This window comes from Hyaena hyaena, unplaced genomic scaffold, assembly GCF_003009895.1.
Source record: "Hyaena hyaena isolate Hyena2069 unplaced genomic scaffold, ASM300989v1 scaffold_977, whole genome shotgun sequence".
In the NCBI taxonomy this organism is placed as follows: Eukaryota; Metazoa; Chordata; class Mammalia; order Carnivora; family Hyaenidae; genus Hyaena; species Hyaena hyaena.
Window position 1 is genome coordinate 580,294 of NW_024081607.1, and position 27,144 is coordinate 607,437.

At 36.4% G+C, this 27,144-nt stretch overlaps 1 protein-coding gene across 1 annotated transcript in view; it reads right to left on the reverse strand.

Annotated features, from left to right (window-relative positions):
* LOC120223253 (limbic system associated membrane protein) overlaps positions 1-27,144 on the reverse strand; it is a 245,780-nt gene that overhangs the window by 187,441 nt on the left and 31,195 nt on the right. The window lies entirely within an intron of this gene.

The following is a 27,144-nucleotide window of genomic DNA, read 5'->3' on the forward strand; positions in this document are numbered from 1 at the left end:
TTCAAATCATGTTAAGGCTAATTTATTTATCCAGATGGAAATAAATGAAATTATAGTTCTACCCAGGAACACATAAAAAATGTCAATTCTAATCCACTGAAATTCATATATGCAAAGATAAAAACTTCAAAACTTTTAGAAAAAAAGTAGAAATATCATATATCCATGAAATGAGGAAAGATTTCTGAAACAAGATATAGAAAGTTTACTTACATTTTTTCAAGGATTTTTTTTTTATTTCTAAGTAATCTCTACACCCAACATGGGGCTCAAGCTCACAACCCCGAGATCAAGAGTTACATGTTCCACTGACTGAGCCAGCCAGGCACCCTCAAGACATAGAAAATTTAAATGATAATGGAAAAGAATGATAAATTCAACTAGATTAAACTTTTAAAAAAGAACTTTACATCAAACATTCTGAAGAAATAAAAAGCTAAGACACTAACAAGATGTTTCTTCTTGCAATTGCAATTTATATAACTGATAAAGGGTTATTATTCAGAATAAACACAAAATTCATAAAATTACTAAGAATAAGATAAACTACACAAATATGGGAAAGATATGAAGAAGGAGTTTATAGACAAGGAAACACAGATGACTAATAAGCATACGAATAAATGAAACTTTAATATCGACCACATACAACTTTTAAATGGTATAATATTAATATAATTTTGAAAATTTTTAAAGTATAATAATTTTAAGTGTATCAACTATTCTGGGAAACAAAAACTGCCTTAGTCTTCAGGTGAATGTATAAATTAATACTGGTAGAGGCTGGCTGTTGGTTATCTTCCATTATTTGTCTTTCTTTTCTTTCTCATTAGTAATTCTATTTTTCAATGGATCCATGGCCAGGTAGAATAAAGGCTTGATTTTCTGGTTTCCCTTGCAGCCAGACATGCCCATGTAAGTCCTGGCCGAGGGGATACTAGAAAAATACTGTGTGCTACTTTGAGAAAGAGGCTATGCATTTCGTGTGTGTGTGTGTGTGTGTGTGTGTGTGTGTGCACGCGCGCGCATGAATGCACGTATTTTTTCTCCTTGCCAGCCAAAATAGGATATACTGGCTGAAGCTTCAGAAACCATTTGGACCTTGCAAGGACTGAAGGATGAAAATTGTATATATGAGGTGACCTATACAATAGAAGGACCCTACATCTTTGACTCTGTGAAGTGTCTTACTATCTTTGAACTGTACGCCTCCAAATTTCTTGAACCTGAGATAGAAATACATGACTTTAAATTATTATGATTCTTGATTTTTTTATATTCACAACATCCTAACCTAAACCTAATCCTAACCAATAAAACCTCATTAGGAAAACATTTGGCATTATCCCATAAAGATGAAGACATACATATCCTACATTCTCCTACGTATATGCTTTGAAGTTCCACATTCTTTTGTACATGAGAAAGCATGCAAAAATATGCATAATAACACAATTCTTTTTTTTCAATGATTATTTATTTATTTATTTATTATTTAAGAGACAGGGAACATGAGCAGAGGAGGGACAGAGAGAGAGACACACACAACCCAAAACAGGCTCCAGACTCTGAGCTTTCAGCAAAGAGCCCGACACAGGGTTTGAACCCATGAATCATGAGATTATGACCTGAGCCAAAGTCAGACACTTAACCAACTGAGTCACACAAATGCCCCATAATAACATGATTATAAGGCCAAATGTTGGAAATAATCCAAAAGACCATAGATAGAAGAATGGCTATTTCATTATAGTGTTTTCACTCAATGTACTATTAACAAACAGCCTGAATAAGCTCAATCTCTAAAGAATCTATCAGCATGATATAATTTATAAAAATTCAACAATAAGGGGGGTGCCTGGGTGGCTCAGTTGGTTAAGCTTCCACCTTTGGCTCAGGTCATGATCTCGTGGTTCACGAGTTCAAGCCCCACATCAGGCTCTGTGCTGACAGCTCAGAGCCTAGAGCTGCTTCAGATTATGTATCTGTCTTTCCCCTCCTCTCCTACTCTTACTCTGTCTCTCTCTCTCAAAAATAAATAAAACAATTTTTTAAATCCAACAATAAGGAAATTTAAACAATATATTACTTAGGGATACATCCATCATACAATTTATAAGTTAATGTAGCCGAATGATAAATTCAAATTTAAGATAGTCATTACCTCTGGTATGGGCAGGAGAGAGGCTGCAATCAGAGTGCCATAGGAAGCTTCAAAATATGCATAAGCTTGTTTATTTTTTTATACTAGGTACAAGGATATTAATATTATTATACTTATTTCAAACTTACATGTTTGTCTTAGATATTCTTTTGAATGTGTGAAAGTTTTTACAACAGTGGGAGAGACCAGTGGAGAGGACAAAGTAGTGCTTGAATTTTGAGGTGTGTGTGTGTGAAGTAAATCTATCTCTGGAAATGTGAAGAGACTTAAACCTCACTGTAACGCTTAGGCTTACGCACAACTGCTATGGCTTTTAAAGATACAAATGATTACCAAGGACTTGCAATCCAAATGGACAGAGGTGGCTGCCCCTTCTGACAGAGACTCTGAAAACCCCGTCTATAATCATCATATCACAACTGTCTCCACCATTGCTATTATCTTCACCACCATCTCATTGTTGTTACTTTGTATATTGTCTCTTAGGTTCCTGACAATTAACTAAAGTCTTTGCATTATTATCTCAACAATCCTCAACAATCTGGTGAAGTAGATACTATTAATTCTTTATAAGATCTGCTTGAAGTTAAGCTCAGAGTAGTGAATGAATAAACTGGCCTTGTCATAGCTAGTAAGAGTCAGTGTGTGGGTTCAAACCCAAATACACTTGTTTTCAAAATGTGTGATCATAACCATCATCCTGCTCCTCCACAGCTCTCATTTCAAATATGTCTATTTTTTACTCACCCCTTTAGGCACAATAATGGATACCATGGTTTCTCTGAAGCAATATTCATGCTTTTTAAAGGGATAACAAAAATAAAGAATGTAGTAAAGATATGACTGATTACTGACAATACTTCTGAGAGTTTGGAAGATGAGACACGGAGAGAAAAGACGCAGCATATTCCGAAAAATTGAGGGCAAAGGGAGAGAAATGGAGTAAGACAAATTAAAATCAGGGAAATAAGCAGGGGGAAAAAAGGATCAGGAGAATGAACAGAAAATAACAAGACTATCCTAAAGAATTTATTTTTTCTTTTCCCCGGAGCCTCTTTCCTCACCTTGGAATAGGTGTTTCATCTTCTGAAATGAGTTGGATAAATAAGAAGAAAAGGTTGAAAAGTAATTTCAAGTCCACAGAGCAAACCCTAGGATAGATTGCTTTTCCCTCAAAAACCTTTCATCCAGGAAGCTTTAAGGTCTCATGGTTTTGGTAATAATCATGGTAGTGGTAATAATAATGCTGCCTACTTGGGGTTTTCCCCTTGGCAGCGTGTGATTACCAACCAGTTTGTCACAAAAATATCTTCAAGTTCACACACTAATTTGCATAAATCCATTTGTTAGTCTACAGAAGTAAGGGTTCTTTCATGCCCTTGGACCTCAGTGTATTTGGGGCTGTCTATCTTGGACATCTGCGCTAATGAGGTACTTTTAGGTCAGAACAAAAAAGTTCTTGCTTTGACTTATATTGTATATTTGAATATTTTAGCTGTGCATTTGAATGTATATATCACGAATATATGTAGAAATTTCTATGGGGTGTGAAAACTCAGATTGTCTGGTGGGAATACAACACTTTGTACTTGCAAAAATTCTTTAAAAATAGGATATTTACCTACTTATTAAAAGAGATAATTTTGGCACTGCTGGTTAGCAGGTGGGGTATGTGAGAGAATCCTTCCTCCTCTAAATTCTGTGATATATGTGTTGTCACAAGCCCTATTATCTATATGTATTATATGGCTTTTATAGAAATCACTGTATATTATAATTCATTTAATCCTTCTTTTTATTTTAATGACGTTATGAGAGTTGCGAATAGGAGACAGAAAGGAGGCAGACAGAGTAATGGCAATAGTTCATTCAACCTCTCCAAGGCAGGTCAGGACCAAGAAATCATTAATTCTAGGATAGATAGGCTGTGAATACCACTGGAGGAGAAGCTGCAGAGCAGTGGGCCTGGAGGCAGAAAAGGGATGTAAAACAGGTTCCTTAACTCTTCATTTTAAAAATTCAAAATTATGGGGGCGCCTGGGTGGCTTAGTCGGTTAAGCTTCCGACTTTCGCTTAGGTCATGATCTCGCGGTTGGTGGGTTCGGGCCCCGCGTCGGGCTCTGTGCTGACTGCTAGCTCAGAGCCTGGAGCCTGTTTCAGTCTGTGACTCCCTCTCTCTCTGACCCTCCCCTGCTCACGCTGTCTCTCTCTCTCTCTCTCCTAGAAATAAATAAAACATTAAAAAAAAATTCAAAATTATGCCTGTGCAATGTTGATGAAAAATATATCATGATGAATTATGCCTGTTCATGTTTTTGTTTGTTTTTTCAAAAATTTCACGATGAACAGAGAGGTCAAAACCCAAGATGATTTTCTAAATCAGGGCAATGATGTGTTTATACTATAATGGCAGGAAAGCTATTGTTAAAACCTAACTATAAAGTTCTTTAAAAGGGCTTTATCGTATCTTCAAAAGCCCTCCAGGGGAATGCTTTCTCATTTGCTTCCACATTACTACAAGGACTCTTGTTTTTATATGAAGAAAACTAGTTCTCTTATTTCTGATGCACTGGTTGACCTAATACTATGAAGCTTTAAAACCATCCTCACATCAAGTCTTCTTTTCCTAATTCTTATTATTTCATTGCTGCTGAGCAGAATAATATGATAGATATTATCTTCTTAGCTCTTCTTAAAAGTTAATAAAAAAACAAGGTTTTTCTATCCTTTTGGTGACTACAACACTTAATTAACTCAGCCATTAATTCTTGTCAATCATTATCACATACTAAGATGTATTTCCTCTACATACTACATATGAAAGTACTCAATTAGAATACTTGTTAATGGTAGACTACTTTGTAAGGGAACATTTCATACTATTTCACATAGAAGGTGCTTAACAAATGCTTATTGAATAAAATAATGTATGGACCAGTCATTTATACAGACTTAGCAGAAATGTAGCTTTTGAAAAAATGGATTATGTGCCTACATTTTTCCCTATGATTTCTTTCTAAAGCACACTGAACTATCAGTTGAGAAGGTAATTTTTCTAGATACTGTGTGGCTATATAACAATATAAATCCTTCAAGTTCTATACATCCATTAGATAAAGAAGAAAATAATTTTCAAGAGTACAAATTTTATCAGGTGTAGAACACTTATAGGAGAGATCTAATGGAAGAAATCTCTGAATTCTGGCTATGATTATTTACTACTTAGCTTCTCATTTTATGAACAGATTCTACCAGTTCATAAAGAAGTGTTTGATGAGTTACTAGAAACGATGTTGACAACACCAGCGTTTCCAAAGAAATGTAGGGCAAAAAAAAAGCCAAAATTTGTTGAAACTAAATCAAACTACTAAGGCAAACTGCAAAACTAAATCACCTGATTCTAAAATCATTGGAAAAATAAAGGTAGAAATTGTACATTGATAGAACTGTACACAAATATGGGTGAGTTGTACTATATGTAAAACATATTTTGATAACCAGACTAAAAAAAGCATTTTTATAAGTATATAACATGCCATTATTAAAAATTTTCTCCATTGCTATGACTTCGATGAGACTATGGCTTCCATGAGCCTCATAACTATACAGAAGAGATGATGTTAAAATAAAAAATATTTGGATTAAGGTTAAGAGTACTGATTTTGATGTAGACAAATATGGAAAACTGACTTATATTATGTTACTTTGGGCTAATTTAATAAAACCCATATAAGCACCAGTCTATTCAATGGTAAAATTTAGAAAAGAGTAAATGTATGACAGGGTTATTGTGAGAATTTATTATTATAACATCTATAGCATATTTAACATAAAGCCCCAAACATTTGAATCATACATTACTTTCTACTGGGGCAATGGAAAAGACTTCACAGACAAGGGTGAGTAGAAGGGACATTACTGGCAAGGAAAATAGAATGAACAAAAGGTCTGAGACAGACAGGAAAAGGACATATAGTTTGAATGCAGTACTGAATCTCTGAAAAGGAGAAAAGGAAGATACATGTAGAAATGTAGGATATCACCAGATGGTGGATGGTGTTAAATGTTATTTTAAGGAGTTTGGATTTTATTCAATGAGTAATAAAAACCACTTAAACATTTTCGATTAGTAGAATGACATGATTTAAGTGGTACTTTAGGAAGATTAATTTGGCAGCAATCGATAAGGACACAGTAGAGGGGAGAATGGCTAGATATGGAAAGTTCGTGTAGGAGATTAATATCACATGTAAGTGACAATGAGTTCTTGAAGTAGAACAGTGGTGATGGTGATACTAATAATGCAAAAGATATGAATATGGAGGATGTTTTGTAGGTACAATTGATAGGATTTGGCTTGGAATTGGAAGATAGTAAGGGGCAAGATAGAGAAACAAATCAAAGTTATTTTTGAGGTTTAGAACTTGGGCATCTTGGTATGTTCCTGAGCTATCACAGAGATTTTTTTGTTGGATTTTATTGGTTCTATTTAAGATATTTTGTGTTTGAGATATAAACATGAAGGCTATCCAGATGAGGTTTTTGGCCAGTTTATTGTAAATGGAGGTCTGAAACTAATGAAAGCAATTGGGATATAGTTTTGCTTTTTTCTGATTTATAGAGATGACTGAAGTAGAGGACTGAGTACAGAGCTTTGGAGGATTCTTGAATTTACAAGACAAAATGAAAAAGCCAATGGGACACAGAATATAATGTTGCTGAGAAACTAACTTCAGTAAATGTCAGGAGCTTGATTACTGAAAGTTCAAGAGACTAAGGGGAGTTGGTGATAGTATGGAGACAGTGAAGAGAGATGCCTTTTTTAAGAATAACTATTCTCAGGGTGGCTGGGTGGCTCAGTTGGTTAAGCATCCAACTTTGACTCAGGTCATGATCTTGCAGTTCCTGAGCTTGAGCTCCGTGTCAGACTCTCTGCTGACAGCTCAGAGCCAGGAGCCTGCTTTGGATTCTGTGTCTCCCCCTCTACTCTGGCTCTGCCGCTCTCTCTCTCTCACTCTCTCTCAAAAATACACATTAACAAAAGTAAAAAGCATAGCTATTATAGCTATTCTCTTGGCCTTTGTACTTCAGTGCTCACCCAGTTATCCTCCTACTTTTCTGACCATAGAGATTTCTTAATCACCAAACTGTTGACTTTTTCTTGGTCATCATTGTAAGTAATCGATTTGCAGTATCCTGTGCTACTGACTTCTTGAAAGTCCTTCACTAATACCTTTTATGTAAATACGTACGAATATATATTCCAAATCCTTATCTCTTTCCTGAGACCAACTTATGATTTTATTTATAGTTTGCCTCCCTCTCTATTTCCCCCTTCCCTTCCCCCATGGTCTTCTGTTAAGTTTCTCAAATTCCACATATGAGTGAAATTACCCATTCATCAGTTAATGGACCTTTGGGTTCTTCCCATAATTTGGCTATTATTGATAGCACTGCTATAAACATTGAGGTACATGTGCCCCGATGAATCAGCACTCCTGTATGCTTTGGGTAAATTCCTAGTAGTGATATTGCTGGATTGTAGGGTAATTCTATTTTTAATTTTTCAGGAAACAAATTAGGTATGATGTTTATAAATAATAGAGCACCAGTGAACATAAAAGAATACTGAAAAAAACCTTTATCGTATAACTTTTCTTCTTCTCTCTCCCTTCCTCCATCTTCCTTCTTTCGTTCATTCCTTCATACCTTCCTTCCTTCTCTCTCTCTCTCACCCACACACACTCCACCCCCCTGTCAAGTTTAAATATGAATATCTGACTGGGGCAAGTTCCACTGGTTTCAGTTTTGAAAGAAGAAAATAGGGCCAAACTAAAACAGAAAGAAGGCATTGTTTCATAGCCTTAAGGTGCTGACTGAATTAAATGCACCATAGGTTATTTAAGAAATTGGTATGTTATATTATGACAGACTCAATATCTATTGTTTCTGAAAGGCCATGGAAGGTAAAATCCTCAAGGACACAGCTCTGAGAGTTGGAAGGGATTTGAAGGGGTATAATCTTCTGTCATAAGGCAAGACATGTAATCATTTCCTTTATACAGCAGAGACAGAGCTATGCCCCCTATTAAAGAGAAAATTATAAGACAACTTTGGTATTATATAGATCTGTTTAACATTAGACAGTGCCTGTCAGGCTCTGTCAGAACATGTGACTCTTGATCTCAGGGTCATGAGTTCGAGTCTCATGTTGGGTGTAGAGGTTACATAGATAAATAAATAAATAAACATACAAATAAATATTTAATATTGGATCCCAATAAGAATATATGATGCATCAAAATAGTGCTTTCATATTTACAAGATGCTTTTATGTACAATGTGTCATCTGTTACCACAACAGTGATGTAGAGAGACATTGTAATCCTCATTTGCAGATAAGAAAACTCAAAGTCAATGAAGCCATTACTAAGATCTTAAACATTCTACTCCAGTAATCTTTCTACCATATCAAACATGATTCACCAGTGGGGCACCCAGGTGGCTAAGTCGGTTAAGCATTTGACTTTGGTTCAGGTCATGATCTAATGGTTTGTGAGTTTGAGGCCCACATCAGGCTCTGTGCTGACAGCTCAGAGCCTAGAGCCTGCTTCAGATTCTGTGTCTCCCTCTCTCACAGTCCCTCCCTGGCTCATGCTCTGTTTCTCACTTTCTCTCCCAAAAATAAATAAACATACAAAAATTAAAAAGTGATTCACTAGTAATTTACTATGAAAGTTTATTTACCTTTCACTTTTGGGAAGCAATGACACTAAGCAAAAAAGTTTTCCCTTTAAGATAGTGACAAATTACAAGGGGGAAGACGCTTATAAATACAGTATTATTAATAGTATTACTACTAAGCAATACAGTCATTAATCATCTCATCCACGGTAACAATCTCATCCCATTTCACAGATGAAAATATGAAAATAAGTTTGCAATGACAAAAAGAGGAGGGGTCACAAAAGGAAAAGAAAAAGAGAAAAGGAAAAGAAAAGAAAAAAGAAAGAAAGAAGGCCTAGCAGTTGCCTTAGTGATGAAGGTGTAGGTTTTAAGAAGGGAGTAATCGTTGAGAGACTGAGTATTACCTTGAAACAAGGAGCATTAAGATGATGCCAAGACCATTTGACTTTGCAATTAAAAAGAAAATGGTGATGGCCAAATTTAATCAAAAGTAAATTTACAAAGATAAATTCTGTTTTCAGAAATTTGACCAAATGAAGAAGAAATTTATTTATTGGTAGTGGGATGACATCGTAAAATAGCAACAAAAAATCAACAAAATGAAGCCATATGCGTTTAAGGTGGAGACCAAAGAATGAACAGAGATAGTGAAAAGGCAAAATAAAGTCAATACATGAGGGCTGATGAAGTAGAATGTTTAAAAAATAGGAAAAAGAGAACAGAGATGGAGAGAGAGGAAAGAAAAAACTGGGGTAGTTGGTGTTATTGGAGCTTCTCCACTGATCGTAGAGTAGTGTTTAGCTTGTACTAGCATCTGTTTTAGGAGAGATAGTTTGAAGAGGAGAAAAGGGAAGATGCAAATGCGGATGCCCAAGGGTTCTAGTTTATCTGGCAGAAGAAAGCAAGAAGAAGCAAAAAATATTGTGAGATTTGAAAACTCTTGTTACATCTATTATGGAATATATATGAGTTGTGCAGAAAGAGTTAAACTATTTCCCACTAGCACCAAGGACTGAGTTGATATTAGGAAGCATGGCTCTGACGGTTCTATGAGTTCCTTTACAAGTACCTTGGGGCTTGGGAATATAAACAGGAATTGGACAGTGGCTATTATCCTGATTAGAGGTTTAGTACATTTTTTTATATATATAACCTTGGAATGAGCTTCCAAGGGAGATTAACAAATCTCCATTTCTTCAAATCTCCAAAGACAGAATGAACAATTAAGTTCTTTGAGTACTGTTCTATGAATAATTTTGATCACCGTATATCAGATTATTCTCCTCTAAATAGACAAAAAGAGATTATTCCTTCTAATTATGGTGTATTTTTAATTAATTCAAATATTAATCTCTGCATACAATAGGTGCTTAATAAATATTTGCTAAATAATTCTAATTGCAAATAAGCTTTGGAGAGACCTTTAGTGAGGCTTATAATTTTATGCTTAAGACTGGTTTTTCATCATCAGCATATTTGTTTCACTATCTTTCTTACATATTCTATTAAGTTAAATTCACATATTATTTGGCTCTAAAACCAAACTGTGTTTCAATTTCAGTAAGATTTAGTACCTGGAATTCACTTTACCTTATTTTAAGTTAAGTTTGTCATACAAAATATATGACTCCATGTTAGACTCCAAGACTTAGCATTAGGAGAGATTTTGCTTTGTAGAAAAATCTTCTCTAAAAGTTTTAGATTATTTACCCTTTACCAATTCACTTTCTTTTAAAGAAATAATCAGTTCATCTAAACTGTACATTTGTTATTATTTGGAGTTTCATAATGATACAAAAAAAGTAGACTGTAACTCTTTTTCTCCTATTGAACTTAGCTGCTAAAATCATCTCTTTGTAATTTGAAAATTTTCCACAGTTCTCTGACCTTCTGAATAGATAATGTTTGCAACTCTTCATTTGTTTTTCCATATGAAAGAAAAATAAGCCCTACAGATATCCCTCAGTTTGGAGTTTGTCTCTCAGTTGGTGTAAAAAGAATTGTTTTAATTTTTACTTTGAGACTATAGAGAATAGGAAACATTTTCATATTAATTTTTACATCTACTGCCTTCAATCCTGGTTTATAAAAGCATAATGGGAAATACTGGAATATAGCAAGTTAATGAACCCATTTGGTTGCTCTTCGATGCCTTGAATAATTATTGAGACCTTTGGTTATTAACTTTATCAAGTCTTTTGAGATTCATCCATCTCTTTTCCATCTCAAGGATACTTTGGTCCTTGTGACTTCAGAAAGGACAAGCCCAAGGTCCCAGCTGTGTCCCCCTTTCATTCCCTAATCTGAGTCATCTCACTCACCTCCTAAGGCCACGTATCTCTTGCTGTTCTGTTTCATGAAGTGGCCTTTATGCTTCAGAAAATTTAAAGGTCATTTTCCTTTCTTTGAAACCTTACTACATTTTGTTACTTACAGTGTCAGTTTCAGTAAAAGAAAACAGAGAGGTGAATTGTTATTTCACTGGTGATAACCAGAGCTTTGGGAAGTACCTCTGAGAGTTGTTTTCAACCCTGGGTCAAATGCCATTGTCCCAGACCGAGTTCTCTTTCCACTTTAACTCCATAAACTAAAACCCAACAATGGCATGGTATTCTTGGGGAGAAATGAAAGTTGTTCCATACGGTTTTTTTTTTATCACAGCCAATATTTAAAAAGAAGTAAAGAAGTGTGCTAATTGATCAAACAGAATAAAAATTAGGATAGGGCTAAAAGATTCTGACCTTTGAAGCAGAGTTCTTTAAAAATATTGGGAAATTAACCCCCACCACAGGTTGACAGAAATATTCTTTCTTAAACAAGTCATTATATATTTATCTAAAGTTGAGGGTTTTGTGTTTTTTTGGCAATAAATAGAAAGCAACAGGTATTATGTTATAAATTGCCTTTTGTTTTGGGCTTCTATTCTTTTCTACTACTGATAGTAAGATCTTATTAAAAAATGGAATCTTTTCTAACCTGCAAAATACATTTTCCAAGTGTGTTAAACCTGTAGCTTTATAGAATTACATTCTGATCTATTATTCTACAATCATTACATTCCTGAATGCTGCCTTTCTTCCATTTTCTCACATCAGCTGGTTACTAATCACATGAAATGAATACTGATTGGATAGTATTTGCTTGTCATGAATTCTGATTGGCTAGTTGCTTAGAAGCATGAAGGTCACTTGCTGAATTGTTTTGTACTTTAGTCAATATTATCCCTTGTTCTCTTGTAGACCTGATTTTTGAGAGCAGTATTTAACAACAACAACAACAACAACAAAAAACCCCTACAATCTGCACATCAGAATTCTAACCAACAGTCCTTGTTCCCTCCCAATCTCCAAAGCAGAACTCCAAGTACAGAAGTTACATTATTCTTTTTATGGCACTTTCCTTTAAATAGTCACACAAGAAAATTCTCATATAGTTAGCTAGGGAAATCCACCTATGCGTGATGAGGTGTCTAACAGTGAAGATGTCACTAACAATGGAAAAGTGTGAACTGGAGGTCTAAAGTGTGCCCATCTCAACCACTTGTAGACTCTTGGTAAAATTTTTTTCTCTAGAAAAAAAAAAAGCAATTTGGAAACATCAATTGCTTCATATTGTATTCATCATTAAAGGAGGGGGAATGAATAAAACTATAGAATAAAACTGAATAGTTATTCTACCCATTCTGCAGCTAAAGAAGGGAAAGAGTTGGAACATTCTCAGGTGTTCATCAATTGTCATTGGTGAATAAGAAGCAAGAACAACTCATGCAACTGGTACATGTGGAAGGATGAACTCATAAAGAAGAAAACATTTATAGACAGACAGTCAGGGATGGGAGGCAAATGTAGGAAATGCAGACAGTATGACTCTTATTCAGAGGCATACTCGCCAAGTTCCCTAACTTACTATTTTAGGAACTGAACTTCAGAATCACCAGAATGTGTCTTGTTAGTTCACTCTAATTTTCAACTCTGTCTCATAAGGCAGACACCCCTTATTTATAAATTCATACATTCATTCATTCATTCATTCATGTATTTGTTTACTCATTTATTTAAACTGAAAAGAGGGAAAGTCCTCTAAATTACACACAATTCTTGTGGTACAGATGAAACAACAGAAAATGAGACCCAGGAGGTTCCCATTTTCTACCCTCTGACTGGCTTCTCATTTTTTTTTTCAAACACTCCCTATGTTCCTTTCCCCATCATTGTTCATTCTCTCTCTTTGCTCTTCTTTCCCACTCTGAGCCACCACCTCCCATTCTTCCAGCTTCTCCAATTACTAGCAGTGCTGATTGTATTTCTCCTTCTTCTCTTTTTATCTTTCCCACTGTCTCAGCCAAGGCTTTTGAAGTACTCAAGATTTTTTTTTTAATTTTTAACAGCTTCCTCCTTTTCTGTTTATCTGCTTGTCACTGTCTTTGCTTCCCTCAGCCTCCTCCCGTGGGCGAACCGTTATCTCTTTTCTCTGTCTTAACCAATCATTGCTCACGGAAGCATTTTTTTTAATCTAGTCTAAGACAGAGTATGAATAGTATCCAGGAAGGTCATTTGAGATTCTATTTAAAAATGAGGCTATGGAAAATCAAACTTTTCAATATCATTTTCTTGCTGCTCTTGCTAAAACCAAAACACAACAGAAAACAAAATCCAAACTAAAAACCTGGCTTTCTGAGTCACAAAAAGGAAACAGAGATGGATCACCTTGGCCCTTATAGGACAATCCCAACATCTAAGGTGACATTTAACAGGATAAGTAAATTAATTGATGGGCAAATTGCAAAATACATTTTGATTTTAGGTTTTGTGCTTTTCAGTGTTAAGATTTCTTATAACCATGCCTTCAGCCAACACATATGTACAGAGAGCACTGCCTATTGGGACAGTTGTCCAGAATAAGTAGTTAACGGTTAGTTGGAGAAAGACTCGTGTAGAGGGAATAGCCTTCCTCCTGAGAGGATAGTATTTACTAGGGACAATAAACTATTAGGTTAGTTAGGTATGGTTCCCACATTTGGGGCCTGGAGGGAGAAAAAGAAGAGGGAAGACGTGTCTCCAGAGAGTCAAGGGTACAGCCAGAGTGTTGTCTGTGTCCACACAAAAGTAGTAATATTAACATAAAGGTAATGACAAACTATTGATGGTGTTCAAACAAAAATGGCACAAGCCTAATTTATGTTGTAAAATAGTCATTTTTACAACAGTATACAAAATTAACTGGAGGAATGTCAGGCAGGAAGTAGGGAAATTAGTTTGGAGGCTCTTGTGGCATCCTGCATAATACATTGTAAGAAGTTGAGATATTTGAGCGATATTTAGGTCACGAACAGAGCGACAAATTGGGTATGGAGAGCAAGTATATATGGACGACACTCAAGCTTCTGGCTTGGGTGAATGGGGTGCCACTCACAAAGAAAGAAAATTCAAGAGTAAAAATTTTGTGAATGAAAAACATGAATTTCATTTTGTACATACTGAATTAAAGTTCATTTTGGGAAATGCAAATGTAGACTTTTTATCAAAGATTTACCTATATGGGCCTAACACTCAGATTAGGGATATAGACCAGAGTTAAATTTTTTGGAAAGTACAGAAAGTAAATAGAGATATAAATAACTTGAGTCATTCAGAGAGAACAGGTACAATGAGAAGAATCAGACATTTTCATACGTTTTACAATTGTTCAACATTTATTGAGTGTCTACTACAGGTGCAATGAGATCTTGAGCTTAGCTTTGTGGTAAGGATAGAAAAAAGAAGGAATGTTCCTTGCCAATTCATTCATATATTGCTTATGCATTTAATAAATGTTTATTATATGATCATTAATCAGAATCCAGTAAGTTAGGAAGTAATATTAGCAAAGCCTCTATGTTAATGAAAAGCAATTTTTAGTGTAGCTCATTGAGGAATAAATATTGTAATTCAGGAGACAATGAAATAAAAACATGTTAAGAGTGCTATAATAAAGTCATATATACACTGCAAGAGTGGTATAAATGAAGAATGACTTGAAGGATCTATTCAGGTTCCAGGGGAAGGTGGATAATCTCAGGTAAAGTACTTTGCATGTACAGAACATAGAAGAATAGAACTGCTTATAGTATTCCATAACTAGTGAGCAGTCTTGTGATTAAAGTATATGTGGGGATTAGTCGGAGATTAAGGTGGAAATATAGACTAGATAGAATATGAAGATCCTTGTAAGGAACACTAAGGAAATGAACTTTGTCTTGAAGGCTCTTGAGCCAAAGGATTTTCACTAACGGACTGATATGCTCAAACATGTATTTTACAGAAGGAATTCTGGTCACTTTAGGGAGTATGGATTGGTTATAATAGAACCTAGAAATAAACACATAAGATAATTTAGGTTTTTCTTTTCTTTTGTCTTCCTTCTTTCCTCCCTCTCTCTCTCCTTTCTTGCTTGCTTGCTTGCTTTCTTCTGGTGGCTATTATTTAAATATTCTGGCTTAAAAAAATTAGTACCAAGAATGAAGTGCTTCTGTAACAAAAAAATACACAATGCAATACACTTAGTGGTTAATTGGTGAACAAACTGAAAGTTTAGTGGCCAATTAAGGACTAGGTGTATGATCTCTGACAGGAATTAGCAGCAAAAGAGTTTGTAAAACTGTCACTTGTGTTAACTTGTGAGGCAGGCTACATGCTTATAGAATGAGCAGATTGAAAAGATACTCAAAATCTTTGTGTTTGCTACTCTGGTTAACAAGAGGCCTGTGGCAACCAACCTCCAAAATGGTCCTCAATGATCCCCATTTCCTGGCATTCTTACATTGTACCCATGTCATACTAAGGCTGGTATATGTGAACAATAGCATATGGCAGAAGCGAATGCATGTCACTTCGAAGATTAGGTTATAAAAGTCTATGGCTTCAGTCTTGGGTGCTTTCTTGTTCACTCACTTTCTTTCACTTTCTTTGAACTGTGCATTTATGAGGAAGCTAAGTCATGAGTAGCCCAAAGGAAAGGCCCAAATAGTGAAAAACTGAAGCTTCTTGCTAAATAGCCTTGTGGATGAGCTTGGAAATCAACTCTCCAGTCTCAGTGAATTCTCTAGACTGTAGCCTAAGTGGACAGTTTGGCTGCAATCTCTTGAGTGACCCTATGAAAGGAGAACCGTGTTAAGCTCCTGGATTCCAAATCTACAGGAACTATGAGATGTTAAATGTTCACTATTTTCAGTCAATAAAAAAATTAGATTTGGGGTTAATTTTTTTTTTATTCAGCAGTATGTAACTAATACAGGCGCCTTTGGAAAAGACAAGCAAAAGAGAGAACCAGCAAGTCTGCAAGCAGAAACAAAAGAAAACAGCCCAGAAATTTGGACCTTTGAAAAACTGCAAGATCCAACTGCTTCTTGATCCATAATAGTAGGAGATGGGAGTTTAAAAGGATGTGAGTAATAAAGAACCAATAAAACCTTTCAGTTGATTAAAGAGACTCAGGGGGAAAATCTAACTAAGGGTTGGGCTTCAAGGTAGCTACCATTAAGTTGTTGGGAGAAGGATGTAGAGCTCAGAAAGGAAAAGCATCAAAACATGTTTGAGTGTTATGTCCCAAAAGAACATTAGCACATGTTGTTGACTAGAAGCAAATAGATCAGAACCCTAATAAGATGTTACAGAATATATATCCCCAAATAAATAATGAACTTAGACTGAAATTTCGGAATCTCTAGAAAAAAGTAATTCTTGGGAGCGAGGCACCAAGTAATTCTTGGTGGAGAAGTAGGGAGCTCCGTATATTTCACTCGCCCACATCTCTCAAACAAAGAAGGCATGAAGCCATAGGAACCCTTACAGAATCCAGGAGTTTGGGAGGAAAAGGAGACAGAGTCTGCTGAGAAAACAAACTTCTAGCGTGAGTGTGGGAAAGATAAAAATGGGCCAGGACCCTGAGACACGGAGGGCGGGGAGGGAGCCCCCTTTGTGGGGAGCTGAGGTGAGTCGAGGGGAAAAGAAAGAGCACCTGAAGCTGCTCAAGGAACTGTCCTTGTCTCTGGAGAAGAGAAAAACCTCGGCTCAGGACAGAATGATCCAGTTTCCAACTGTGCAGCTGACCTTGAGCTGGACGGCCTGGTCCCAGGTGACGCCAGGCGAAACCGCTCCTCTGCTCACCAGCTCAAACCAGAGGGGAAGAGACGTGCCTGAAGCCACTCTGCCGCTCTTCTAGCTCAGCTCCATCCCCAGTGGGGAGGCGACAGGCTTGAAATGGCTCTGAGGGACTCAGCCGGCAGGTTTTTCTCAGGCGGTATCAGTGGGGTGCTTGGACTAAGATCTGGAAGTGAGGCGTGGCTTGGGACACAGAGCGAGGTCCCCTTCGGCTACTCCCGCGGTACAGGGAGACAGGACCAAAAAGAGTGAGTTGCAACGCTTGTTTGGAGAAGGGACTGGGGCGCCACCAGTTTTCTCCCCACAACCACCAAGGCGGGACCTTAGGGAGCAGCATGCAGGACGCAGTGGAGGCTAAGACCAGCCTACACCAAGCCACCATGCCCATCCCTGCTAGAGAGCTGCTTTTTTTTTTTTTTTTTTTTAACCAGAGCCCGGGGCAAGACCAACAGGGATGCACTGCCATGATTAATTCTAGATCAATTCTTTCTATTCAGATATATTTTCCGTTGTCTCTTTCGTATCCCTCCCCTCTGCTGGACTGGGCATTCTGGTCATTGGTTTGCTTAAACAGTCACATTTAATCCAGTCTCTAGATGTATATTCTATATCTCCACTGCTACCTTTCTAGCTCTCTCTCTGGAGTAATCAGACTACATAGCTTCTCTGAGTAACATTATCTTTGTTTCTTTCTCCTCAGCTCTTACCATATTCTCCTCTTTCTCTTGCTGAATTAAGCCTCTTAGTCTCTCTGTCTGGTCATCGTCCAATATCCCTTCCTCTCTGCCCTGTCATTTCTCTCATTGTATATGCTCTTCCATCAGCACTGCATATACCCTGCTTTTTATCTGTAGCTGGGAATTCTGGTTTTATGCTTTTGGACTGTCCTTTTTCTTTTCTTTTCTTTTCTTTTCTTTTCTTTTCTTTTCTTTTCTTTTCTTTTCTTTTCTTTTCTTTTTTCTTCTCTTCTTTTTCATTTTTCATTTTTTAATTTTTATTGTTATTCTTTGTTTTCCCTCCTTCCTCTATTTTTCTTTTTTTCCCTTCTTTTTTTTTCCCCTTTCGGATTGCATGTTTGCTGGATTTGTCTGTGTGTTTGTGTGCCTATGTTCCCTGTTGTTTGTCTGTCTGTTTTCTTTTCTAGGGATACCTTAAGAAACAAGCAAAAGTACACATGGTGGAGAGTCCCAAATACCACTACGAGTAAGGAAATAAAATAACCAAAGTCTCAATAAGAGAGACCAAGAGACACCATTCAAACAACACTTCCTGAATGGACAGCCCCTGGACAATCAAAGAGCCTTCTTGAATACAGCAGTACTCACAGGTGCAGAGTGCATAACAAATTTTTAAAACTAACAAGAGATAGAAAGCTAACAAAAATGACGAAATGGAAAAACTCCTCTAAAGAAATTCCAGGAAGAAATGACAGCTAAAGAACTGCTCCAAACAGATAAAAGCAACATTACTGAACAATAAGAATTTAGAACAATAGTCATAAAATTAATCGCTGGGCTTGAAAAAGACATGGAAGACATCAGAGAAACTATTGCTACAAAGACTATGGAGCTTAAAAATAGTTGTGATGAATTTTAAAAATGCTATAAATGAGATGCATAATAAAATGAAGGCATCCAATGCATGGATTGAAGAGGCAGAGAGGAGAATAGGTGAATTAGAAGTCACAATTCTAGAAAAAGATGAAGCCAAGAAAAAGAGAGATAAACATTTCCAGGAACAAGAAAGGAGAGTTCGAGGGCTGAGCAATACAATCAAACAGAACAATACTTGTATCATAGGAATTCCAGAAGAGAAAATGAGAGGGAGAGGCGCTGAAGAAGTCCTTGAACAAATTATAGCTGAAAACTTCCCCAATCTGGGGAAGAAAACAGACGTTGAAATCCAAGAAGCACAGAGAACCCCCTTCAGATGTAACTTGAATTGATTTTTGCACCACATATCTTAGTGAAACAGGCAAAATATAAGGACAAAGAGAGAATTCTGAAAAACGCTAGGGCTAAAAATGCCCTAGCATACAAAGGGAAACCTATCAGAGTGGTTACCAACCTATCTACTGAAACTTGGCAGGCCAGAAAGGAATGGCAGGAAATCTTCAATGTGATGAACAGAAAAAATATGCAGCCAAGAATCCTCTATCCAGCAAGCCTGTCATTCAGAATAGAAGGAGAGATAAAAGTCTTCCCTAATAAACAAAAATTGAAAGAATTCGTCAACACTAAACCAGGCCTACAAGAAATCCCGAGGGGGACTCTATGAGGGAAAAGTTACATGGAACACAAGGTACCAGAGACACCACCACGAGCATGAATCCTACAAAGGACACAATTACTCTAAACCCTTATTTGTCAATAATAACGCTGAATGTAAATGGAATAAATGCTCCCATCAAAAGAAATAAGGTAGCAGGATGGTTAAAAAAACAAAATCCATCTATTTGCTGTCCACAAGAAACTCATTTTAGAACTGAGGACACCTTCAAATTGAAAGTAAGGGGATGGAGAAATATCTATCATGCTACTGGAAGTCAAAAAAAAGCTGGAGTAACCATACTTATATCAGACAAACAGGACTTTTAGGTAAAGGCAGTAACAAGGGATGAAGAAGGGCATTATATAATAATCACAGGGTCTATCCATCAGGAAGAGCTAACAATTATAAATGTCTATGCACTGAATACGGAAGAAACCAAATACATAAAACAATTAATCACAAACAGAAACAATCTTCTGGATAAGAATGTGCTAATAGCAGGGGACTTTAATACTCGACTTACAGCAATGGATAGATCTACTAGGCAGAAAATCACTAAAGAAACAATGGACTTGAATGACACACTGCACCAGATGGATTTGACAGGTATATTTACCCTAAGGCCATGGAATTCATTTTCTTCTCAAGTGCACATGGCACATTCTCCAAGATAGATCACATACTGGGACAGAAAGTAGCCTTTAAAAAATATAAAAGAACTGAGATCATACCATGCACACTTTCAGATCACAATACTATGAAACTTGAAATAACCACAGGAAGAAGTCTGGAAAACCTCCAAAAACATAGAAGTTACATAACACCCTGCTAGAAAACGAATGGGCCAATCAGGCAATGAGAGAAGAAATTAAAAATTATATGCAAACAAATGAAAATGAAACTATGACAGTTCAAACTCTATGGGATGTGGCAAAGGCAGTACTAAAAGGAAAGTACATTGCACTCCAGGCCTATTTCAAGAAATTAGAAAAAGCGCAAGTACAAAATCTAACAGTACACCTAAAGGAACTAGAAGGAGAGCAGCAAGAGCAGCCCAAACCCAGACAACAAGAGGAAATAAAAGGCATCAGAATTGGCAAAGATGAAGTCAAACTTTCACTTTTCGCAGACAACATGATACTCTACATGGAAAACCCGTCAGACTCCACCAGAAGCCTACTACAACTGATCCAAGAATTCAGCAAAGTTGCAGGGTACAAAATCAACGTACAGAAATTGGTTGCATTATACAATACAACCAATAATACACCAATAATATAATCAAGATTATACACCAATAATAAAATCAAGAAACTGATCCCATCCACAACTGCACCAAAAAAAAAAGAACAAAAACCCACCAACAAAATACCTACGAATAAACCTACCCAATGATGTAAAAGATCTGTATGATGAAAACCACAGAAAACTTATGAAGGAAATTGAAGACATAAAGAAATGGAAAAACTTTCCATGCTCATGGATCAGAAGAATAAATAGTGTTAAAATGTCATTACTACCCAAAGTAATCTACACATTCAATGCAATCCTAATCAAAATTGCACCAGCATTCTTCTCAAAACTAGAACAAACTATTCTAAAATTTGTATGGAACCACAAAAGACCCAAATAGCCAAAGTAATATTGAAGAAGAAAACCAAAACGGGAGGCATCACCGTCCCAGACTTTAGCCTCTACTACAAAGCTGTAGTCATCAAGACAGTATGGTATTGGCACAAAAACAGACACATAGACCAATGGAATAGAATAGAGAACTCAGAATTGGACCCACAAATGTGTGGCCAACTAATCTTTGACAAAGCAGGAAAGAGTATCCAATGGAAAAAAAGACAGCCTCCTTAACAGATGGTGCTGGGAGAACTGGGCAGCAACATGCAGAAGAATGAAACTAGATCACTTCCTCACACCATACACAAAAATAAACTCAAAATGGATAAAGGCCCTGAATGCGAGACAGGAAACCATCAAAACCCTAGAGGAGAAAGCAGGAAACAACCTCTTTGACCTCTACCTCAGCAATTTCTTACCTGATTCATCCCCAAAGGCAAGGGAATCAAGAGCAAAAATGAACTATTGGGACCTAATCAAGATTAAAAGCTTCTGCACAGCAAAGGAAACAATCCATAAAACTAATAGGCAACTGACGGAATGGAAAAAGATAGTTGCAAATAACATATCAGATAAAGGGCTAGTATCCAAAATCTATAAGGAACTCACCAAAATCCAAACAAAAAAAACAAATAATCCAGTGAAGAAATGGGAAGAAGACATGAACAGACCCTTTTCCAAAGAGGACATCCAGATGTCCAACAGACACATGAAACGATGTCCAGCGTCCCTCATCATCAGGGAAATGAAGATCAAAACCACGCTGAGATGGAAACCAACTTGACAATAAACTGTTTGTAAAAAAAAGTAAATAAATAAACAAATGTCTAAAAAATTAAAAAAAAAACACACTGAGATATCACCTCACGCTGGTCAGAGTGGCTAAAACGAATAAATCAGGAGACTCTAGATGCTGGCAAGGATGTGGAGAAACGGGCACCCTCCTACACTGTTGGTGGGAATGTAAAATGGTACAGCCCCTCTGGAAAACAGTGTGGGGTTTCCTCAAAAAATGAACAACAGAACTGCCCTATGACCCAGGAATAGCACTGGTAGGAATTTACCCAAGGGATACAGGGGTGCTGATGAATAGGGGCACATGTATCCCAATGTTCATATCAGCTCTCTTGACTATAGCTAAAACATGGAAAGAGCCTAAGTGTCCATCAACTGACAAATGGATGAAGATGTGGTTTATCTATACAATGGAATACTCTATGGCAATGAGAAAGAATGAAATCTGTCATGTGTAGCAACATGGATGGAACTAGAGGGCGTTATGCTGCGGGAAAGAAGTCAGGTAGAGGACAGATACCATATGTTTGTACATATAGGTGGATTAGGAGAAATTTAAAGGAGTAACATTGGGGAGAAGAAGGGCGAAAAAGGGAGAAGAATGGAGGCAAACCATGAGAGACTTGAACACTGAGAAAAAACTGAGGTCTGATGGGGGTGGAGGAGAGGAGAAGGGGGTGATGGGCATGGAGGAGGGCACTTGTTGGGATGAGCACTGGGTGTTACATGGAAACAAACTTAACAGTAAAGTATTTAAGAAAAAGAAAGAAAAACGCATTTCTTGGATTTGTGTGTAATTGAGAAATTGGATGAGGAATTTTAGTCAGATATTTTTAAAAGCTTTGAGCTATGATGAGAATTTGTCAAGCTGCAAAAGTTGTACAGTCTCCAAGGTAAGCATGTTTCCAAATTCCCACTTCAGATGACATCAGGAAAATGGTGCTTGAGTGATAGCCACCTTTCCCCCTACAGAGCATTGAACTAGGAGGTACTGAGAAAAAATGGGAAAGAACACAGTATCAGAGGCTCTACAACCACCAGGTTGGGTCAGGGGAATTTTACACCATAACACATAGGGCAATTTTAGAATTGCTTTGGATCTCTGACCAATATGTGTTTCCCATTCATCTCTTTCCCCAGAGAAATAGTGTACTGAGATTATACCTTCTCTGTTCCATCATTGTGTATTAAGTATACATATGATGGGATGGATGAAACAACAGAAAAGTTATCTTTTTATTTCCTCATTTGTTGGGCTGGAAGGAACAATATCTGGTCCTCATGGGTAAGACTGTGGAATTTGAGGTGCGTGCAGTGTCTGGGTCACCTCCTCTAGGGAGGAGGTGATGGTATTATGTGTGAAGTATAGGACAAACTGGAGGCTAGAAGGGATGACTGAAGCACAGAAAATGCTTTGTGTTTACCATATCTCATTTCAGGCTTCCCTGCAGAGTGAGTTCTGGCTAATGAATTGTGAGTGCAAATGGAGTGTGGTTCTTCTGGGCTGAGGTAGTTATAAGCCAGTGGCCTTCCCTGTCCTCTTCCTCTTCCCACTTTATGGTGACCACGAAGGCCATTTTTTAGGATGGTATAGCTACAAAACAGAGGAAGATGATACACATGAGACTGTAATGTGAGAGAGGAATACAGTTTTATTGTTAAGTCACTAAGATTCTATTGGACTAGAGTCATAGATGGAGTTAATTCTCCTGATTGACTTAGATTCTCTTCTCTTCTCCACCTCACATAAGAATAGTAAAAAAAAATCTACTAAACAAATAATATTATTAGAATTAATATCTTCAAGGTTTGGAAAACATTTATCCAGATATAGTTTTACAATGTTTAATTTATAAAGAAATTTCTTAGATGAGTTGTGAATTCATATTTATGCTATGCTCTGATTATTTATCATACTTTATGTATATATTGAGTTCTGCACCATACCTACAAATGACACTTCTGATATGGGACCTTTAATATAGGTATATTTTGCAACCAGGAGAAAATGCTTAAATACACAACTTCTTTCTATTTAATCCACTGCATGGAATGTCTTTCCTATCACGTAATACATAAAAATATTCAAACACTTCACACTGTTCTAGCTTGCCAGATTTCTACTTTCTTTCTAGTCTTTTCTGTACATAGGGCCAATAAGAAATTGTATGTCTGTAATTTTTCTAAAGCCAAATATGTATTTCCTCTGTATCCACTTTCTATCTAGATGAATTCTATTCTGATAATATATACATTGTCCTTTCTTCCCTACAAATATGAGAAGATCCATCTCATCCAAAAGCTTTCTAACTACATGGAAACAAGATAAATGTAAACCACTATAAATGGGTGACTTATTTATTCCTTAATTTAATGATAACAAAATCACCTAACATTTTTCACTGCAAATGACCCCAAATATTATATAACTTATTTTCATTATGAGCTACTATATTTCACTTAAAATGACACAGTCAATTCTCTTTATAGCATTTAGTTTGGTTCCCTGTGCATATGGTTCCCAAGAGTAGTAACAAGGCATGAGTGCTTTCCCCAACTTGCTTCTGGGACAAGTTAAACATTGGCCATCAAAGCAAAGAATAGAATGGCACCAAGGTAAGGCATCCTTGATAATGATTAAGTGTGGGTGGATTTTGCATGAACTCTTAAGAAGAGTATAATCTTGAAAGTTAGAGAATATAAATTTAAACACAAGTGACTTCTTCATATAATTTTATGATTTCCTTTATTTTTTATGTCATTTCCTTCATTTTTCCTTATTTTTACATTTTACATTCATTTTACTTCAATTATCAACATGGCTGATACTTTGTAAGATCTCAGTTGAGTCATCCAGATGCCCTTGATTGTTTTCATCAACATCATCTATTTTGTTCTCTTTCCTATGTTCTTATGACTATCTAAAAATGTATCCGAAAACAATTAAAACTCTTTCACCACTCTGGATGTTTTGATTCCATTTCTCTTGTAGTGTTCCCTTCTCTCCAATAAAACCATAGCATTTCTTTAAACGAGAGAAACATGGTGATATCAAATAGTGACAATTGATTTCTTAAAGGATATTCAGTTTTCACACTAAATGAGTTTTCCTCAGGATGATACACTACAGTTCAAGATACATGGTAAATAGAACTGAAGAAGTGAAAGAAATTCACAGGTGGAGAAGAGAAGAAAAAAAGTGAGGGAAGTGAACAGTTCATGTTCTGTATATAATACAGAGAATAGAGAATAAATCTCGGTTACATTCCTGGTGACTTTCTGCTTCAAGAAATATCAACTACCACAATTATAGTATGCATCATACTTCAGTTAGTATGGTATTTATAAGGGACTTCTTCCCAAGAAGCCATTTGACAAATAATTACAAATAAGTAATTTGACAAATATCACTATTTAATAAATATTATTTTCAGTTTGTACTAATGACAAGTCTTATTGCAATTGCAGCTTGATACTAGACAGTACATTGGTATCATATCTGGCTACTAAATCCAAAATTTATGTGAGTCTTCTGGTTTGAGTTTTTTTCCATCTTATCTTTGTCCATTTATCAATAACTAAAGAGTAATCTGTCAACACACTGGGTTCATATGATCAGTCTTCTCCACAGTACTAAAGAATAAAATCTTTGTGTGCTAGAATTTCTGGTTACAACCTGGCATCTCCTTACTGTCAATGACCCAGGCACATGTCTTAAGGGCTTGTAGTATATCTATTTCCAGGAGGGAATTATTTTTTTGTGTGAGTGTTTGTTTTGTTTTGTTTTCTATAGGGTATTTTGTCGCTAACTTTTTTCTTCAATTCTTAGATGTAGAAAAGACTGCACAAAACCAGCTTGTTTTGCAGTCCTGGTTTTTGCCATTACTATTGGTAATGAAAAGTGGATTAAATCCAGTCTGAAGACTTGACTTAGAGCCAGTTAGAAGCACTCTGGATAAATTCAAGATCTTGTTAGGGGTTGTTACTCAGCAAAATTATCAAAAAGATCATTCCATGTATATTTCAGGGCAATAATGTAAATGGGGACCAGTTGTTGTATAGAATGGGCACTTAGGATCAGTGTTAAAATCTAGAGAGGGTTCTGAACTGTGTGGAGATGACTCACAAAGAGGTTTCCGTGAAGATCAATAGAATCCAGTTCCTAAGCAGCTTCCATGCAGTGGACAGATATTTTTAAAAACATTCCTTCATTGATTCCTCCTTGAAATGTAATCCAGTAAGTGAGATAAAAACCTCCTGGCACTTGAGTCTTATTTGTCATAATTATGCATCTTTAGGGTTTCATAATGACCAATTTAATCACTTTGCCGTTTAGAGGGCTGTAACAGCCAATCATGATAATAGGTTTGGTATTTGGTAGGAACCATTTAATGCCCAAGAGCCCTTATTCTGAGCCTCTTGATGCTACTTCAACTTGACAGGCAGCTTCTGATTAGCACACGTTGCAAAACCTTTGGTAAAATGCTCATTTCTTTTAAATAAACTCTGTGACCTAGTAGTAGGCATGTTGGCTTGAAAACAAGGTCACCATGTGAGAGAAGTTTTCTCCAAAATGCTTATTTTCTTCCCAGTCATCGACTGTAAGAGCCTGAATGCACCAATGGGCTTCCACTTCCGTACTAATTTCAAATGTAGGTTAAATCTAATTGGCTGGTGATAATGCCCCAGAACTTCCAAGACAAGCTCTGCCACTGTCATTAAGCGACAATGGGAAAATCACGATCAGTCCAACTAAAACGTACCATTTTCCTATCCTCAACAGCATTCTCCAATAACTAGTCACACAAACATGATGAGAAACAGCAAAAGGATCTTAGGGCATTTGTTCTTAATCTTTGATGGACAGTAGCACCACAAGGAGAGTATGTTTTAAATGTAGATTCTTGGGGCTTATCCAAAGAGGCTCTTACTTATGTTTTTGGTGGATCCAGAAAACACCATTTAACAAGAATCCTAGTGATGTTGTAGCTGTATTCTTCTTTTAAAGCTTATTTATTTATTTAGAGAGTGTGCACATGTGAGAAGGGGAGGGGCAGAGAGATCGCCTCAATTCTACAACCATGAGGTTATGAACTGAGCCTAAATCAAGAGTCAGATGCTCAAACTAGGCCACCCAGGTGCCCCTGATTTTGATATAAGTAGCCTTGGATCACATTTTTTGAAATACTATATAAGGCCAGTTACTGGTAGATTGGCTACTATAGGTAAGGACATCTCAGCATTTTATCTAAATGCATTTTATCTTTAAAAAAAAATCCTTTTTTTTTTTCTTTCTTGTTTTGTTTTGGCTTTTCCTCCAATTCCTCTAAAAAACTACTTTTCTAAAGTATTTTGTAAATGAATGCTTGAGTGAATTTATTTCCTCGAAAAAAAAAAGAACGCAAAAAATTCAGAGTTTTGTGTTTGCATAGCCTGGTTTTAAAACTGAAGAGATATTAG